The 11036-nt window shown below is 57.6% G+C and overlaps 7 non-coding genes across 7 annotated transcripts; 1 reads left to right on the forward strand and 6 right to left on the reverse strand.

The window, feature by feature from the left end:
• The first annotated feature begins 1096 nt into the window (after positions 1-1096).
• Positions 1097-1168, forward strand: trnac-gca. Its single transcript has one exon. It is a non-coding gene; the product is annotated as a tRNA-Cys (tRNA).
• A 1274-nt stretch (positions 1169-2442) lies between these two features.
• On the reverse strand, positions 2443-2514 carry trnac-gca. Its single transcript has one exon. It is a non-coding gene; the product is annotated as a tRNA-Cys (tRNA).
• A 1208-nt stretch (positions 2515-3722) lies between these two features.
• Positions 3723-3794, reverse strand: trnac-gca. Its single transcript has one exon. It is a non-coding gene; the product is annotated as a tRNA-Cys (tRNA).
• A 1407-nt stretch (positions 3795-5201) lies between these two features.
• trnac-gca lies at positions 5202-5273 on the reverse strand. Its single transcript has one exon. It is a non-coding gene; the product is annotated as a tRNA-Cys (tRNA).
• A 1410-nt stretch (positions 5274-6683) lies between these two features.
• trnac-gca lies at positions 6684-6755 on the reverse strand. The gene has a single exon. It is a non-coding gene; the product is annotated as a tRNA-Cys (tRNA).
• Positions 6756-7783: 1028 nt separating this feature from the next.
• On the reverse strand, positions 7784-7855 carry trnac-gca. The gene has a single exon. It is a non-coding gene; the product is annotated as a tRNA-Cys (tRNA).
• Positions 7856-8349: 494 nt separating this feature from the next.
• trnac-gca lies at positions 8350-8421 on the reverse strand. Its single transcript has one exon. It is a non-coding gene; the product is annotated as a tRNA-Cys (tRNA).
• Between the last annotated feature and the right edge of the window lie 2615 nt (positions 8422-11036).

Genomic DNA, 11036 nt, shown 5'->3' on the forward strand with positions numbered 1-11036 from the left:
CAGATCGCTTTTGCGGGGATAATAATCTCAGAGAGACTTAAAAAGAAATTGCAAACAAAATCACAACCCGTAATTCCTTCGCCTTAAATTGGATTGAAATTCACCCTCAGTCTGATCTCGTGCTCATCCTTTTAATATGAAACAGGGGCTCTGCCCCCTCGCGCGCGCCCCCCCGCCCCACCACCTCCGCCAAAGAACACTGTGTTCGTTCCTGTGGGAAAGGAGGGTTAGATTTTCCAGTCACTTCTGTGAGTTCATCAGTTTATGCAATCATCACGTCCAGGCTTGATGACAGCAACTCTCCGCTCACCGACCTCCCCTCCTCTCGCCTCTTCCCTTCACACGCAACAGTCCATCTAGAAATCTGCAGCTCGTGTCCTCTCCCGCACCAGGCTCCACGACCCCCTCACTCCCATCCTCACCCGGCTCCACACTGGCTCATTCACCTCCGGAGGATAGAGTTCAATTTCCGAGTCCTCACCTTTAAATCCCTCCACAGCCTCATCCCCGCCCTGTGATCTCGTCAAACCCGACCAACCCACCAGGTCCCTCCGTTCAGCGGACCCTGGGCTGCTTCACCTCCCCATCCTACCCGCACCGCCATCGGAGGCCGGGCTTTCATCCTTTCTGCCCCCACCCTCTCGATCTCCTTCCTGGAGTCCCTTCCTTTCACCTCGCCCCTTCCCACCCCTCCTTCAATGTCCACCTTAAGACCTTCCTCTTTGACTTCCTGCTCTTTTTCCCCCCTGTCCCAGACCATCTTTTGGATGAGATGTTCGATGAGTCCCCTGTTCACGTGGACATCGATGAACCCGCAGGGCTATTGGAAAAAGAGAAGGGAGTCTCTCTCTCTCTCTCTCTCGCTCTCGATGTCAGTGCCTTGGGATCTCCTCCCAGTGAGAAAGACGCGGCACGCATGCAAATTGTTGTCGTCGTTGTCCTGGCAGACAATCCGCCAGATAAAATGAGTCACTCGCTTCACAGCTGGTTTGTGGGATATTGCTGTGTGCAAATCCGCCGCTGCCTTCAATAAACAAAGCCAGTCATTGTTCAGTCTGAGGTCAATAGACGTTAAGAACACCAACAAGTATGTGCCGGGGGTATAGCTCAGTGGTAGAGCATTTGACTGCAGATCAAGAGGTCCCTAGTTCAAATCTGGGTGCCCCCTGGCTTCTCTTTTCACTGTCCCCCCATCCCACCCCCTCAACCCCAAATAATAGGCTCCGAGTTTTGAATGTCACTTAAGCCTAAAACTCTGCAGTTAAACTTCCGGTCAGACGCAGGTCAAGGAAGAGCCGTGTTTTTGGCAACTTTACACGAGGATTTGTCCGCGTCGGATGGATCCGATAGCACATTAACATCGCTGAATAACCGTCCTGGCCTACGACACAGCGCCAGCCTCGTGGGGTTCAAGAGGATGGCTCAAAGGGCTTCAGGGGATTTCACTGTAAATGTGTCGTGTGACCGTAGGCACAGGGAGTGAATGACTGATATAATCGGGGGGATTGCTGGTCGACCAAGACACCAGGCGAGAGAGAGAGAGAGAGAGAGAGAGAAACTCCTGTTTTTTTCCCAATAACCCATGGGATCTTTAACATCCACCTTGGACAGCCACAGACAGGGGCTCGGTTTAACCCGACTGAGACGCTACTCACGTTAAGGCCGCTGTATAAGTGAGAGCTGTTGTTCTTGCCTCAACCGACGGAACGGTGTCTCTGACAATGCAGCAGCTCCTCTGGCCGGTTGCCATAAAAACATATATTAATAATAATATAATAATAATAATAATATTCCTTGCGTTTGATAAAGCGCCTTGTCACGTCTTCGAGAGGTCTCAAAGCGCTTTATAGAATACACCGTAAAGGGAATTGACTGCGTAGTTTGTGGGCGAAATGTCCGTTCTCTTCACTCAGGACTCGTTCAGGTGAACGGGCCATGAATTCGAGAGCGGGGAAGGGGTGGGAGCTAAACGGGGCTTAATTACCTCTATCCTTACTCCCACACGCCTCTGTTTACCCGGCAGTCAGCAGGAACCTGGTTGTCAGTCGATTGGCGGATCGCTTTTCCGGGGGTAATAATCCCTCCAAAAAATAATAACGTGGTCAGTCAATCCACGATTGTTTGTGGGGACACTGCTGTGGCGCAATTGGCCTCCGCGTTTCACCCACAAAATATACGGTCACATTCGCTTTACAGTGTATTGTGCGATGCGCTTTGAGATGTCTCGGAGACGGGATCAGGCACTAAATCAAATGCAAGGGCCATTATAAGTAAAGCCCCCCCCCCACCCCCCGATCATCAAAACCCATTCTCTGGCCGGGGAAATGTTCCTTTAAGACGTTTCCTCCGCAGAGCTCGGCATCTCACTAAAACCAGAAGGAAAGGAACTTCCTTTGGAGCCGTGCTACACCGTTTTAATCCTAAATATAAAGTAGCGAGTGAAGGGGGCACCCGGATTTGAACCAGGGACCTCTTGATCTGCAGTCAAATGCTCTACCACTGAGCTATACCCCCGGCACGTCTACCCTACCTAGGCTGCCCCCTACGTGTGCTCTACACAAATAAAATACACGGGTGTGAACGGACTTTGCAACGAGCCAGGCTGCCAGAGCAACGGATGTGAATGATTACTGCACTGTCTGTCTGTGATGGGGACATTTGTTACTGCAGCCTTACAGCCAAACAATAATAATAATGCTGGCGTTTGATATTTTTTTTTGATCTCACGCCTTATCGCGCCCTTGAGACGTCTCAAAGCGCTTCACGGGATACGCTGTAAAGCGAATCGACTGTGTATTTGGCCGGCGTCCTCGCCCGGCTTCAAAGCGCTCCCATCCCCCGGAGGATGGAGTTCATGATTCTCGTCCTCAGCTGTAAAACCCTCCGCGGTTTTATCACCATCGGCGGTCAGGCCTTCAGCTTTTTTGCCTCCTCCCCCTGGCACTCCGTCCCAGGGTCCCCCCGCCTCGACCTCTCCCTGGTATCCTTCAAGCCCCGTCTCAAGACCTTTCTCTTTGATCGCGCCTTCGATCAACTTCCCCACTCCTCCCGTTTTGCCCTCCACCCCCTCTCTCTGATCCCAAACCGGAGCTCGGGCGCAAACCCTTCAGTGTCCAGCGGCTTGGGACGTCCTCCTGACCGTGAGAGGCCCTGTACGAATGTCATTTATTGTTGTTGTTGTTGTCGGATGTGGTGGTGGCTGCGCTTTCAGCCACTACGCCCCGAAACCCCGGAACGCTCTTCCTCTATCCGTCCGACTTGCCCGTTCCTTCCCCAACTTCGGATCGTGCTGAAGAGCATTCCTCTTCGACCGCGCCCACCGTGACCTCCCACCACTCTGGGACGCTACCCTGGGTGAGGGGCGCGGGGGGCTGGTATTGGTGGGGGGGGGTGAAGCCTAGCCAGGGTAGGTGTGATGAGGGTATAACTGAACGCAAGACCATTCGACTGCAGATCAAGTGTTTTTCAGGGGAACGCAGCAAGCAATGGGTGCACAGCAATATCCCGCAGCTACGAATTGTCGGCCGGGATAGTGGGAGAGAGAGAGAGACAACCCTTCCCTTTTCCAAGAGCGCCGTGGGACCTTTACAACAACGGCAACAACAACGGCAGTCTGCATTTAATATAGTGCCCCGTCTGTTGCACGCAGATTAGCTGCTGCGTTTGGTGACCAAGTGCACAGTCACTACACTTCTCAGCCATTATGAAACATAAATAGTTGAAGGGGGCACCCAGATTTGAACTGGGGACCTCTTGATCTGCAGTCAAATGCTCTACCACTGAGCTATACCCCCAACACATCTGCCCTGGACAGGCTGCCCCCTATATGTGTTGGACACAAACACAATGCAAAGGTGTTGCACATCTCAGGAGGCACATGAACAACAACAACTTGTGTTTGTATCGGGTCCCTCACGCAGGATAGCGTCCCAGAGCGCTTGACAGTGGCGGAGCACGACACCGAGCCGGGGGAGGTGACCGTAGGAAAGGTCGAAGAGGCAGGTCTTCAGGCGCGATCTGAAGTGGGGCAATGGCGGAGGGTCAGAGGAAGAGCGTTCCTGAGTTTTGGGATGTAATGGCTGAAAGCGCAGCCACTGATGGTGGACATAAGGGCCAATGCAGGAGGCCGGAGCCAGTCGAGCGGAGGCAGCAGGTTGTGAGTTGGGGAGTAAGCAGGTGGGAGAGGGAGGGAGGTGCAGGGCATGAAGGGATTTGAGAATGAACGTGAGGACATGGAAATCGATCCGTTTGGTGCTGCGGAGCCAGTGGAGCCTGACTGGAACTGCTGTGATGGGGGTACGGAGTTATTGAGGGTGAATATGGGGGCGGTGGCGTTTTGGATCAGCTGGACCTTGTGTGTGGGGACCTGGGGAGACCGGCAAAGAGGGCATTTGAAAATTCGAGTCGGTTGGTGACGAACGCATGGACGAGAGTTTCGTCTGTGTCTGAGGTAAAGGTACAGTGGGAACCAGGGAATGTGGCGGAGGTAGAGGAAGACAGTCGTGGTCAGGGACTGGATGTGGGGGAGGAAGGTCGGCTGTGGGTTGAACCTGATGCCGAGGTTGCGCACCAGTTTGGGGAGTCTGAGGGATAGGCCGGGGAGGTTGAGGAGGTCAGAGCCGAAGAACAGAAGATGTTGACTGGAGCCAATGAGTATGGCCTCCGTCTTGTCAGCATTCAGTTGTAAGAAGTTTGCTCTCATCCAGACCCCGATCTGCCAGACAAGCCGACAGAACATCAGAGGACCTGGAGTTGCAGTTTGAGCAGAAGTAGATTTGTGTGACATCCTCTTACAAGTTTACCCCATGTAAACAACAACAACGGCATTTATATAGCAGCCGTCACTCCAGGCGACGCTGGGCCAACATCTCACAGCTCAGTTGTGTGCGAATGAGCTGCCGTGTTTGCCTACAACATACACCACAACAACAACAACTTGGATTTATATATATCGCCCTCCACGCCGGACGGCGTCTCAGAGCGCTTTACAGTAATGGATCCCGGGGCCGAGCCGGGGGGAGGGGCAGGAAGGTGACCAAAGGCACAGTCGAAAAGAAAGGTCTTCAGCAGAGATCTGAAAATAGGAAGAGAGGGGACGAGACGAAGGGAGTGAGGAAGGCAGTTCCAGAGCCTCGGGGCATAGTGGCTGAGGGCACAGTCACTACATCTCATAGCAATTGGGCGTAAATATAAATAAGAGTAGGGGGCACCCAGATTTGAACTGGGGACCTCTTGATCTGCAGTCAAATGCTCTACCACTGAGCTATACCCCCAACACATCTGCCCTGGACAGGCTGCCCCCTATATGTGTTGGACACAAACACAATGCAAAGGTTTTGCGCATCTCAGGAGGCGCATGAACAACAACAACTTGTGTTTATATAGCGCCCCTCACGCAGGATAGCGTCCCAGAGCGCTTGACAGTGGCGGAGCACGACACCGAGCCGGGGGAGGTGACCGTAGGAAAGGTCGAAGAGGCAGGTCTTCAGGTGCGATCTGAAGTGGGGCAATGGCGGAGGGTCAGAGGAAGAACGTTCCAGAGTTTTGGGATGTAATGGCTGAAAGCGCAGCCACTGATGGTGGACATAAGGGCCAATGCAGGAGGCCGGAGCCAGTCGAGCGGAGGCAGCAGGTTGTGAGTTGGGGAGTAAGCAGGTGGGAGAGGGAGGGAGGTGCAGGGCATGAAGGGATTTGAGAATGAATGTGAGGACATGGAAATCGATCCGTTCGGTGCTGCGGAGCCAGTGGAGCCTGACTGGAACTGCTGTGATGGGGGTACGGAGTTATTGAGGGTGAATATGGGGGCGGTGGAGTTTTGGATCAGCTGGACCTTGTGTGTGGGGACCTGTGGAGACCGGCAAAGAGGGCATTTGAAAATTCGAGTCGGTTGGTGACGAACGCATGGACGAGAGTTTCGTCTGTGTCTGAGGTAAAGGTACAGTGGGAACCAGGGAATGTGGCGGAGGTAGAGGAAGACAGTCGTGGTCAGGGACTGGATGTGGGGGAGGAAGGTCGGCTGTGGGTTGAACCTGATGCCGAGGTTGCGCACTGGTTATGGGAGTCTGAGGGATAGGCCGGGGAGGTTGAGGAGATCAGAGCCGCAGAACAGAAGAGGTTGACGGGAGCCAAGGAGTATGGCCTCCGTCGTGTCAGCATTCAGTTGTAAGAAGTTTGCGCTCATCCCAGACCCTGATCTGCCAGACAAGCCGACAGAACATCAGAGGACCTGGAGTTGCAGTTTGAGCAGAAGTAGATTTGTGTGTCATCCTCTTACAAGTTTACCCCATGTAAACAACAACAACGGCATTTATATAGCAGCCGTCACTCCAGGCGACGCTGGGCCAACATCTCACAGCTCAGTTGTGTGCGAATTGGCTGCCGTGTTTGCCTACAACATACACCACCACAACAACAACAACAACTTGGATTTATATATATCGCCCTCCACGCCGGACGGCGTCTCAGAGCGCTTTACAGTAATGGATCCCGGGGCCGAGCCGGGGGGAGGGGCAGGAAGGTGACCAAAGGGACGGTCGAAAAGGTCTTGAGCAGAGACCTGAAAATAGGAAGAGAGGGGACGAGACGAAGGGAGTGAGGAAGGCAGTTCCAGAGCCTCGGGGCATAGTGGCTGAGGGCACAGTCACTACATCTCATAGCAATTGGAGCGGAATATAAATAACATTAGGGGGCACCCAGATTTGAACTGGGGACCTCTTGATCTGCAGTCAAATGCTCTACCACTGAGCTATTCCCCCAACACATCTGCCCTGGACAGGCTGCCCCCTATATGTGTTGGACACAAACACAATGCAAAGGTGTTGCACATCTCAGGAGGCGCATGAACAACAACAACTTGTGTTTATATCGGGCCCCTCACGCAGGATAACGTCCCAGAGCGCTTAACAGTGGCGGAGCACGACACCGAGCCGGGGGAGGTGACCGTAGGAAAGGTCGAAGAGGCAGGTCTTCAGGTGCGATCTGAAGTGGGGCAATGGCGGAGGGTCAGAGGAAGAGCGTTCCAGAGTTTTGGGATGTAATGGCTGAAAGCTCGGCCACTGATGGTGGACATAAGGGCCAATGCAGGAGGCCGGAGCCAGTCGAGCGGAGGCAGCAGGTTGTGAGTTGGGGAGTAAGCAGGTGGGAGAGGGAGGGAGGTGCAGGGCATGAAGGGATTTGAAAATGAATGAGGATCTTGAAATCGATCCGTTCGGTGCTGCGGAGCCAGTGGAGCCTGACTGGAACTGCTGTGATGGGGTTACGGAGTTATTGAGGGTGAAAATGGGGGCGGTGGAGTTTTGGATCAGCTGGACCTTGTGTGTGGGGACCTGGGGAGACCGGCAAAGAGGGCATTTGAAAAGTCGAGTCGGTTGGCGACGAACGCATGGACGAGAGTTTCGTCTGTGTCTGAGGTAAAGGTACAGTGGGAACCAGGCAATGTGGCGGAGGTAGAGGAAGACAGTCGTGGTCAGGGACTGGATGTGGGGGAGGAAGGTCGGCTGTGGGTTGAACCTGATGCCGAGGTTGCGCACCAGTTTGGGGAGTCTGAGTCAGTGGACCTGGAGCTGCAGTTTGAGCAGAAGTAGATTAGTGTGTTATCCGCTTACATGTGGATGTTTACCCCATGTAAACAACAACAACCTGCATTTATATAGCAGCCGTCACTCTCGGTGATGCTGAGCCAACATCTCACAGCTCAGTTGTGTGCAAATTAACTGCGGTGTTTGCCTTCAACATACACAGTCACTACACCTCATAGCAATTGGGCAGAAATATAAATAACATTAGGGGGCACCCAGATTTGAACTGGGGACCTCTTGATCTGCAGTCAAATGCTCTACCACTGAGCTATACCCCCAACACATCTGCCCTGGACAGGCTGCCCCCTATATGTGTTGGACACAAACACAATGCAAAGGTGTTGCGCATCGGTTTGCGGAGTCTGAGGGATAGGCCGCGGAGGTTGAGGAGGTCAGAGCCGCAGAACAGAAGCCGTTGACGGGAGCCAAGGAGTATGGCCTCCGTCTTGGTAACATTTAGCTATAAGAAGTCTGCTCTCGTCCCAGGCCCTGATCTGCCGGAGAAGCCGACAGAACTCCAGCAGACCTGGAGTCGCAGGTTGAGCAGAAGTAGATGTGTTGAGTCCAGCGCTTACGTGTGGAAGTTTACCCCATGTAAACAACAACAACCGGCATTTATATAGCAGCCGTCACTGTAGGTTAGGCTCGGCCAACATCTCACAGCGCTGTCGAACTGAACAGGGTCAGTTGCGTGCGAATTAGTTTTGCCCAACAACATCACATACACAGTCACTACGCGTGACAGCAATTGGGCGTAAATATAAATAAGAGTAGGGGGCACCCAGATTTGAACTGGGGACCTCTTGATCTGCAGTCAAATGCTCTACCACTGAGCTATACCCCCGGCACATCTGCCCTGGACAGGCTGCCCCCTATATGTGCGCTGTACACAAACACAACGCACCGCTGTTGCGCACCGCAGGAAGCGCATGAACAACCACAACTTGTATTCATGCAGCGCTCCTCGCGCAGGGTAGCGCCCCAGAGCGGTGGAGCCCGACCCTGAGCTGCTGGGAGGACTCCTATGGGAGGACTATGGAGTCCATACGTACATGTGTGATGAACACGATAGGAGAATACTAAAAAGAAATATGCCCATGACGCTCCGCCCAAAGCGAGACCTTTCCGGTGAGGGATAAATCACGTCTCTACGTCAATCGGCTATTGCGTTCTTGGCGGAGACAGACAGACAGACAGACAGACAGACCCTAACCCTGAGGAAGAGAGCCAATTAACCTCACGCACAGTCACTACACTGCGCAGCCATATAAACAGCTGTGGGGGGGGGGACCCAGAATTGAACTGCAGTCAAACACTCCACCACTGAGCCACAGCCCCAACACTGCGGCTCCACCACTGAGCCACAGCCCCAACACTGCGGCTCCACCACTGAGCCACAGCCCCAACACTGCGGCTCCACCACTGAGCCACAGCCCCAACACTGCGCTCCACCGCCTGAGGCGCCTCACACACGGTGGTGCTGACGGCACTAATAGCCTCCCACCGGCAGAGGGCAGTGCGGCGGAGAGGGAGAGGGACAGAGAGAGCGGGAGGTCCGGACCCGCGGATACCAACTCCTCCTCAGCGCCCAATGGAGCGGGAGAGGGCGTCACCTCTCACTGCCCGCGGCGGGGCCTCCAGGTCAGGCCTCCCCCCCCCACAGCCCCCACAGCCCCCCCCAACACAGCCCCCCCACACAGCCCCACAGCCCCCCCCACACAGCCCCACAGCCCCCCCACACACAGCCCCCCCCACAGCCCCACAGCCCCCCACACCCCCCCCACACAGCCCCCACAGCCCCCCACACACAGCCCCCCCCACAACACAGCCCCCACAGCCCCCCCACACACACAGCCCCTCCCCCACACACACAGCCCCCACAGCCCCCCCCACACACACACAGCCCCCCCACACACACAGCCCCCCACACACAAAGCCCCCCCCCACAGCCCCCCCCCACAGCCCCCACAGCCCCCCACACACAGCCCCCCACAGCCCCCACAGCCCCCCACACACACAGCCCCCCACAGCCCCCCCCACAGCCTCCCCACAGCCCCCCCACCCCCCCCACACACACACAGCCCCCCCACAGCCCCCCCACACACAGCCCCCCCCACACACACAGCCCCCCCCACAGCCCCCCCACACAGCCCCCCCACAGCCCCCCCACAGCCCCCCCACAGCCCCCCACACACACAGCCCCACAGCCCCCCCACAGCCCCCCCACAGCCCCCCACACACACAGCCCCCCCCCACAGCCCCCCCCACAGCCCCCACAGCCCCCCCACACAGCCCACAGCCCCCCCACACAGCCCCCACAGCCCCACAGCCCCCCACAACAGCCCCCCCCCACACAGCCCCACAGCCCCCACAGCCCCCACAGCCCCCACACCAGCCCCCCACACACACAGCCCCCCACACACCAGCCCCCCACACCCCACAGCCCCCACAGCCCCCACAGCCCCCCCCACACACACGCCCCCCACACACACAGCCCCCCCCACAACCCCACAGCCCCCCACAACCCACAGCCCCCCCACAGCCCCCACAGCCCCCACACAGCCCCCCCCACACACACAGCCCCCCCCACACACAGCCCCCCCCACAACCCCCACAGCCCCCCCCCCCCACAGCCCCCCCCCACACAGCCCCCACAGCCCCCCACAGCCCCCCCCACACACAGCCCCCCCACAACAGCCCCCCCACACACAGCCCCCCCACACACAGCCCCCCACACACAGCCCACAGCCCCACACACACAGCCCCCCCACACAGCCCCCCCCACACAGCCCCCCCAACAGCCCCCCCACAGCCCCCACACCCCCACAGCCCACACAGCCCCCCCCACACACACCCCCCCCACACACAGCCCCCCCACCACACAGCCCCCCACACACACAGCCCCACAGCCCCCCCACCACAGCCCCCCACAGCCCCCCACACGCCCCCACAGCCCCCCCCCCCACACAGCCCCCCCCACCCACACAGCCCCACACCCCCACAGCCCCCCCAGCACACCCCCACCCCCCACACAGCCCCCCACCACGCCCCCCCCACACCAGCCCCCCCACACACAGCCCCCAACAACAGCCCCCCCACACCAGCCCCCCCCACCCCACAGCCCCCCACAGCCCCCGCCCCACAGCCCCCCCACACTCCAAGCCCCCCAAGCCCACCCCACTCCCCCACCCAGCCCCCGCCCCCCACACAGCCCCCCCACACAAGCCCCCACCCCCCACACAGCCCCCACACGCCTCCCCCCACACCCCCCCACAAGCCCCCCACACACAGCCTCCCCACACACCCCCCCCACCCCCCCCACACAGCCCCACAGCCCCCCCCCACACAGCCCCCCCGCCCACCACAGCCCCCCCACAGCCCCCCCCCCACACCCCCACAGCCCCCCACACCACAGCCCCCCCACACCCCCCACACAGCCGCCCCCCACACAGCCCCAAA

This window comes from Callorhinchus milii, unplaced genomic scaffold, assembly GCF_018977255.1.
Source record: "Callorhinchus milii isolate IMCB2004 unplaced genomic scaffold, IMCB_Cmil_1.0 Scaffold23, whole genome shotgun sequence".
In the NCBI taxonomy this organism is placed as follows: domain Eukaryota; kingdom Metazoa; phylum Chordata; class Chondrichthyes; order Chimaeriformes; family Callorhinchidae; genus Callorhinchus; species Callorhinchus milii.